General features: G+C 32.6%; 1 protein-coding gene across 2 annotated transcripts in view; it reads right to left on the bottom strand.

The window, feature by feature from the left end:
- LOC108692311 (transmembrane and TPR repeat-containing protein 4) overlaps nt 1-1,209 on the bottom strand; it is a 33,576-nt gene extending 32,367 nt beyond the window's left edge. The window contains exon 1 of one of the 2 annotated variants that reach the window (XM_018200506.1): nt 1,113-1,209. The gene's annotated coding sequence lies outside the window, so the exon portion shown is untranslated. Of the gene's footprint in view, nt 1-1,025 lie in introns of both variants that reach the window. The other variant, XM_018200505.1, reaches the window with a different exon arrangement.
- Nucleotides 1,210-9,001: the final 7,792 nt, after the last annotated feature.

Below are 9,001 nucleotides of genomic sequence, written 5' to 3' on the forward strand. Positions count from 1 at the left end.
ATTTTTCAATACGTGGCGCCACTAGAAAATGAATATGATTCATTTCGAGAGGTTTATCTGTCTAGTTTATGTATGAAGTTTCATGACATTTCGTTCATTCGTTTACAAGCTTTAAGTGGCGCTACTTTCGCCTTCGTTCTGTACCATCACGATAACGCACCGTCATACACGTCCTTGAAAGCGATGGCCAAATTGGATCAATTACGATTCGAATTGGTTACACACCCACCGTATTCTCCAGACTTGGCCCCCAGCGACTGTTCCCAAACCTCAGGCTCCAAGGAAAGAGATTCACATCGAATGAGGAAGTCATCGCGGAAACCAAGGCATATTTCGAAGGCTTGGACGTTTCGTATTACAGAAAGGGCATCGAAATGTTGGAAAATCGCTATACCAAGTGTATCGCCCTCGAAGGCAACTATGTTGAGGAATAAACTTTGCCCAAAAAACGCTTGTTTTCATTAAAAATCCCGGGGCTTTTCAGCCTATGTAGTATAATATAACTTTTATATAGAAAACTAAGCTCATGTAAATGCAATGCAATAAATTAAAATGTCAAGGATTTAAAAAAAACGAGCAAAATGTAATTAACTAATAAAATTTGTCTTTTATTACATTCGTATAATGCTATAAATTTCAAACGTTTCGACTTACAAAGTCTTCATCAGTGATAATAAAGAAAACGTATTTACGTAACCTCATCCAATGTCAACGAACTAACATATGATACATAATAAAAATTATCACTCTAGGCTAATCTTATTTAATTATTCCCGCGTTAAGATATTATGGATCGAAATAAATATCAAGTCAGAAATTTGAAAGTCCGTAATTATATAAAATTGTGTTTAACTGATTCTTTGGTTGTTATCGAGAATCAGCTCAGTCAACAATTTCATATAAAACGTTATTCCGAACAAGGATTTCTTCAATGATTATCCTACTATATTATACAATTAAATGTCAATTTCTAATTAAAGAATTGTTATATTTAATTCATTGATGAGAATTTATTTCTCACTTACGTTAATTTATAGAGAATAATCCGTAATATCACTGAACATTGGAGTACATAAATGCAACTGCTTTCATAGATTAGGTGATATGCTTACTTATTTTAAATCCGTTCGTGTACATGAATGCAACTGCTCCAACCGCTACCTTACTTGTGAGTACCAAGTACTCTCTGGATTAATTTGGAGCATGCGACGCAAACAAACCTTAGATTAACTTGTCAAAATAGTATGCTGATGTGTGCGCTTGTGCAGATATATTAGTTACGCGGAGCGGTTTCCGACGCATGCGTATAATGTTATATCAAAATTGGGAGCCACTTTTTCAAACAAGTTAGCAGTCTAATAGTATGTATAAAAGTCTGTGAGTGCATCCGTGATGAGAAGAGATAACATGATCCGTGTTATTCCTACCAGTTGTCAATGTAGACTGTGTTCCAAAATTTACTTCCAGTATTGAAAGGCTGTAATCAAAGTCTCGCTACAAATGCTTTGAAGCATTTGATGGACCAATTAGAAGAAAGAATTTTACAAACTAACCAATTAAAAACCGCTTTAAAGCGTTTACAACATTGCATTGACTGTACCCCTTGACGTGTCTGTAACGTTTAATTTCAAATGACACGTCAAGATGAATTAACACGATATTAATCTGAGGAACGATTTGTATTAATTTATATCTCATGAAAATTATGAATCGATGTTTGTGAACTTCTTTGTTTTTTTCCCCGTTGAGGTGAGTCACACGATTATCACTAATTTTTAATTGCACTAACAGTAAAATGGTAATAATTTATAGCATATTGATTACTGCATTTTTGTCAATCTGCGAGTCAATCTGACTTATTTTCAACGAGGTATTATACTCTATTTTTCGCTGAAGATGACTCCAAAGTGAGCCGATACGTTCGATATAATAAATGAAGACACTTGAGTATTATCTACGTTTCCTAACTCTTACTTCAGCGTTAAACTCTCATTAGTCTTGTTCTAATGTTTTAATTATTGTTTTTTAGAATAAATTAATGTTTAATTAATTAGAATAAACATTTAATATGATAAACTTATTTACAAATAAATACTTACCTCCTCTTTAGATTCCATCTTGTTTAAATTTAAATCTAATCACTTGTCGTGTTCTTCTTTTTGTATCTATCACTGTATTTCCGACTTGTCTATTTTGCTCGTTACTTTAATGTTAGAAGTTGAAGCCAACTTCTTCTTGTGTAGCGTCACAGAAGATAATCATGTGCATAAAACTTATAGTAAATGGAAAGGGAATACGGACGTCAAGCTGTGAGTAATATCTAAAAGAAAAATGTCTTTCTATCCTGCTCAGTAATTGTTCTTTATGCGCATGATCATCCTCCGTCAATAAAAATTTTAGATGCCAACACATAATCATATTGTTTACTTAAAATTTTTATGAGACAATTATTTTGTTTATTGATAAATATAAAAGAGATTTTATTATAACTTCTTAATGGTTAATAAAATAAAATGGTTCAATATCAATGCATTTTGTGTTGTAATCAAAACAATATCTTATCATAAGTATATCTTATCATAAGTAAGTATATTATCAATAAATACTTGTATGCTCGCATGTTTTATAACAAAAACAGAGAAAAATTAATGATTCCTTCGGAAGATATAGTAAAAGTTATAGGCGCGTGCAAAAAAGTTATAAGACAGAATAATCATTTTATTTAAACAAAATATTAAAGATTTCTTAGCGTTAAAAATCTGCGTTAATGCTGTGATTGATTATGCTTTCATATATTATGTTTGAACATAATAAAAGAAACCAAAAAATTTTCGATTATAATGGAATAAAGATAAAATGTATCATTGAAGTCTATATTAAAATACGCCTATATCACGAAGCAAAATTCTCAATGACGCTGAAAAAAAAAAAATAATATATTAAATTTTAAAAAATGATACATTTTTGTCATCAATAAATTATTTAAAAATATTTTTAATTTCCATTTTAATTTCTTTTGAATTAATTATTTATGAGTATTTTTCTATTAGTTTTTAGTGATAATTACTATATCTCATATATAATTGATATAATTGTACTTTTTTTACTCTTTATAATTCGAGTCATCATATTCTATATAATTCAACATACATATATTCTTATATCTTATCAAGTGATTTTTCCTCTTCTTTCAATATACGTCAATCTTTCTTCTTTAATATTTACAGTTTACAATTATTTTATGTTTTATAAAATAATTTAAAGAGAGAACTCGCGGTAACTAAAACACCACGCCTCACTTAACACACTTTGACATGCATGAAAAAAAGAAAAGTCACTGAGCAGAACAGAAATACATCTTCTGTCTCTCACGTATTCTGATAATTTTACTAGAATATTTATATTTTGTTTGCTAGAATACGCCATTCTAAAAGCTGGCGTATTTTTTGGAAAATTAGAGAAGAAGTGCAACCAATTGCTGATTAGAATTTCTGTACATAATATAATACATTCGTAATAAAAATGCTAAACGAATTTATGATTAGTTTTTTCGTAACCTACGCATTTCAAAAAGTATGTCTGGTGGGGAACCGATTATTTTCCATCGCGTATATATGAGTGGATGATCGAATGAATCTGAAAAGATAATAATAATCGAATTTCATTAAAATCGGAGATGAGGCAGCTGTTCTAAATAATTATAATTTATTTAATATAAAAATATTAAATAAACATTAAAAAATAATTATTCAGTTTATTATCCTCAAAAACCAATGAAAATAGCTTATTCGACGCATTTTTGCATGAAAGAATTTAGCAAAAAAAAACGTTGCTTTGCTCTGTGAGATATTAAGTATTAAAGTTAATGACTATTGAGATTTGCCTCTGTCACAGACAAAATGAAGTCTATAATTGTACTGTTTCATATGGGTATCAATTGATTTCGACTTTCCAAAGCATGGTGGAAGGGATAACATGGTGTGCTTAGTTTGCAAACATCTCTCTCTAAATCTCCGCCGTATTTGTCTATGAATGTCAGGGGAAAAGGTTGCCAACTGCGAAACGCTAGAGTGATATTCACTTAAGATAGTGAAATTTCTATAGAAAAAGAAATACATAAAGTGTTAAACAAGGAAAAATTTAGTATCAATTTCAGAACGCAAAACAGATCTTCACAGCCGATTCTTGCATTTAAGACTGTCTTAAGTACAATCTTAGATGATGAAGATGTTATAAGTCAATTTGAGGACTGTATTAGCATTATTTAAGACATTATTTAAGATTGCTTTAAAGTAAAAATGGACTATGCATGACTGCTACAATTGTTGCAAAATCGAAACCTATGTGCATTTTTTTCAGATAGAATAAGCTAAATAAGAAATTGGATTCGACCAATAACAAAATTTCGGCGTAACAACAAAATAGCAGTAAAAAGCATAACGTAACTAAATGGAAACTGATGTTCAAGTAAAACAATACGGTTGGTTGGCGCTTACAGCGTAAGTTACGCTTACATAAGTTACACACCGCATGTGATGGCATTCTCACTGCTTGAATAGATTATTCCAGTTCCATTACTATAAGTTATATAATCACGTGACACGCTTGATACTGCTTCTCAGCTCCTACGAGATGGTACTAAGAAGGAAGACTAAAGATACATTCACATATAAGCGTCAAGCAGCAGAAGCAACAACCAATCAAAGAGGCGATTTTTAAAGTGACATAAAAAATATTTTGCTCATATTGGCCAGCTAATTGGTTGCTGCTGTAAACCTTGAAGAGACTCCACTCAGAGGTGCGTTCCAAAACTCGACTCCGAGTAACGAAGTTAACTCTACTGCTGTTCTAAAACCCGAAGTAACTAATACCGCCATAGGCAGAGTTTATTCGTTCTAAAAGTGACCTAGTTTTCATAGAACACTAGAAACATAAGTCTTCGCGCCCACCATTTTTATTCCTTTTCCCACTCTTCTGTCCTCATTTTATTACTGAGCTGTGACGGATTATGATCATTATGATCTATATTTGCTGCTGGAAATTTTGTAGTTCCTTTCTTCCATTTTTGCTCTCAAAATCATTGAATATCTATTGTAATATTAGTGCAGGAAGAGTGTCTGGCGTTCAGGTTATTTCTAGATAATGTGCCAAATATGTATGTCAATTTGAAGAAAAAGATTGAAATTTTTCGTTTGCGAGGAAGTGTAGTGATGTTTTATTCATAAATCGTGTATATTTTATCGTGTTTATTTTAAAGCAATACAGCAAGTTGTCGACAAATATTATCTGCAGGAAATTTTAAATAATATCTTTTTTTGATCTCTTAATACAGTTTACTGCAACGCAACAATTTTATAAATTTTTTTGCCTTTGTTAATATAATATTTCAGTTTTTTTATATCTTTCTTTTCTCTTAATCTTATGATAAAATTTTGAAATGCAGAAATATATAAATACGAAGCTATAAGGTTTCCAACAGCTTAGAAGCTATAATAATCGTAACGAGCATAACATCAGCTCAGCGGCAAAGTGGGAACAGAGCAAGGAGTGGGGAAAGGAGTAAAAATAGCGGATACTCATGTTTACAGTGCCCCTGTCGTTCGAATGTAACAGGGAAATATTTGACTGTAGTTGGTTGATTCTTACAGTCTGATCCGGATTAAAACTTCGATGGAAACTAGGCCAGTGAGAGTTTAGTATTCCTCGGAATTAACTATATAGCATTATTCGTTTTGTCTCTCGGGAGCTACTCGGGATCGCTCCGAATGAACCCAGCGTACTTGAAATGCAGGATTCACACTATGTATGACCATCACACGACGTATCGATGAATATCGTCGTATAATATCAGAGCCGAAAAACGTTCGTTTACTGCAGTTACTGCCGTAGATGGCGTTTATACTGCCTGCAAAAGCGACTATAGCGCAGTTTGTTATTCGTTTATGCAGGGATGTATACCATCCGTGCAGCTCGAAGGTTGTACTCAGGATGTTCCATAAGAGTGCAAGCAGGATCAGGAAAGAGAATACAATTATGACGGACGTGCCAGATAAATGTGGGGATGAAATTTGCATTTGCGCTTGTATAGCTCGGAATCGAATCCAAAGTATGACGATAATGACCGATTGGACATGATTCTTGAACCACAATGCGCCAAAACATCCAATCATTATTCTATTGTGCTTCCATAACGCCAATGTACAACGAACACTCAGGATGCAATTACATGAAGTGTGGTACGCGGCACACGGTACAATAACTAATAGTAATTAACAGTAATTAGGCAACTAGGAAACTGCGTACCACCTATTGGTTCCTGCATACTGGATGCGGAAACGCTGCGCGGCAAAATGAGACGCGGTAACCAATGGACACATTAGGAGCTGTAAGCTTATTGGCTATCGCATTACATTTTGCGTGCGACAAGCGTTTCCGCGTTCAATATGCAGAAGCCATTTTTCACTGATATTAACATCGAACATGGTTTGCGCGCGATTTGCAGCACAGGCTAGTGACAAACTCACAGTAGTATGAATTTTTAAAAATAGTTTGTTCCTAGTCGCAAACCGCGCTCTATGTATTGGATTGTCCGGAAAATTCGTGCCGGTATTGAAGGAAAATTAAAACGCAGAAGATTTAAATTTTAGTATACATTTATTATTAAATTATATAGATAAGTCAGCACGAACTTTCCGAACAAACCAATAGTATCAGCGAAAGGAATAGACGATATGTAGTATGCGGTTTCCTAGTTGCTTAGTTAGTTACTTTTTTTTTTATTAGTTACTGTACCGCGTATCGCGCTCCATGTAATCGCATCTTCAGGGCGACTGTTACGATTAATCAATGATTAGCTCAATCAATAGAATTATTGTTATAGATAGATTTTCATTACTTTTATCACAGTTAAGTATAGAAACGCAAAGATGGAAATATGACGAAGGTTAAGGACGATATACAGTCTTGCTGTTGAATTAATCGTCAATTAAGTTAATCGGCATTGGTAACAGTCGCCCTCAGAGAAGAACTGACGTCATTTGTCATCATTCTGATATCTATCAAAATGCTGTCTTTAATATTCTTGTGATCAAAATGTCTGCAAATAACATTCTTTCCCTCTCTTTCTCTCTCTCTCTCTCTCTCTCTCTCTCTCTCTCTCTCTCTCTCTCTATCTGGGAATGTGTAGGGTTTATTGTGTCATATGCTCCAACACATACATCCAGCAAATAAGAATAGATTAAAATGGATTGAAATTTTTTTCTATCCGAATGCGTTTTAAATAGTCAATACTTTTTTTTAATTTAATTGGATTCAATTGAATTTAGATTCAATTGGATTGAAAAACTGCTTTTCTTATTCAAAATTTTAAATTGAACACTAACTTCATAATACACAGAAAAAGCTAATATTATTTTTAGATTGAAAGGCATGGAGAAAGGCATGCTCCATGCAATTCCTATAAATGAATAAAAATGCATTCAGGATTGAAAAATATTCATTTCAATATTCGTGAATCAATTTCTAAAAATCGGAATCCATTTCAATTCATTTCAATCCATTCTTTATTGATCACATAGGATATTAGTTTTCTGCCAGACCACTTGAAGCTCGACGATTATCCTCCGTTTCCATCATTCAACACAGAGCTCGCACTTCTCTTTGTATATGTATTGTTCTGTGGAATACTTTGCTTGCAATGCATAAACGAACGACAAACTGCGCTGCAATTGCTTTGCAGGATATCTTACTGTTCATAATACTGCTATCTATAATAGCCGATATTACTAAAAATGAATTTTGTTAAAATATTAAAAAATGAAAAGAACAATTTGTCGAAATCGATCCTACTAAAGTGAAAATAATGTAACATAAGATATATAGTGGAAAAGGTGAAATTGTTAATTTGTATTGGTGATCAGATTAATCTAAAAATCACACTTTTTGAATGTAGTTTGAAAATATCAACATATATATATATATATATAAGATTTGTAAACTTTTTATAAATAAATTTTATAATATTTTGGCCTTTATGTAATATTTCTAGATTTTTCATTTAAATCTAATTTCATAATTCACGTTAATTCTTAAACGAGATTCAATTTAATTTTCATCTATCATCAGTATAAGATGAGGAATAGAGTGAATCTCGATTAAGGCCGATATTCATAGCCAGATTTTATATTCAAGACATTTTAAGTACGATTTTAAGAAATTGCGATCCAATTAGAGGGCTGCATTAGCATTTTAAGACATTTCTTAAGACAGTGTTGAAATAAGAATCGACTATGAATACCGACCTTAAGAGTTAATTATGAGTTCTGAAACTGACGTCTTATTTTGCACAGATGAGCATATATGAATAATTTCGCATGAAAATGACAATTTCTCGATTGTAATTGATCGATTGTATACGGAATTGCTACTTCCGTATGCGATATTTGTTCAAGAATAGTTCCCTAGGCCTTAATTTTCAATCAGCTCAGTTTTTCCATATTTTCTATTGGAAGATATGATTCGTTACGAGCAGCTATTCATGCAGAGGTCCATTGGTAAATTTAGGGTATCATTCATAAAGCGTTATTCTAGGAAGTGAAACGTGAAAATTTTTATTATTGAAGTTAATGGAGAAACTTTTCACTTTTCATCCTAGAGAAAAAAATTCATGATTGATACCTACTTGCTGCAAATTCCCTGAGAAATTTTCCTATAGATTTGTCTAATTATGGTTTGTCTAATTATGGGTACCCGTGGTAGATTTGACTAATGATCCATGAGAGGAGGCTCTTATCTTGTAAATCCCCTTGGGTTTTTTCATGTGTTCCTATAGAGGACTATATATAGACTTATAAGATAGACGGAGCATTCATATGAGAGAAGCTGAAGACAACATTAAAGGACAGCTCTATTCCAAATATAATTGTTTTTCTCTTTTACAATGAGCGATGAAGCCAATCAGCTTGATCGTAAGATCACAACTCTCGAACATCTATCTTCGTTG

Source organism: Atta colombica, unplaced genomic scaffold, assembly GCF_001594045.1.
Source record: "Atta colombica isolate Treedump-2 unplaced genomic scaffold, Acol1.0 scaffold69, whole genome shotgun sequence".
Taxonomy (NCBI): Eukaryota; Metazoa; Arthropoda; class Insecta; order Hymenoptera; family Formicidae; genus Atta; species Atta colombica.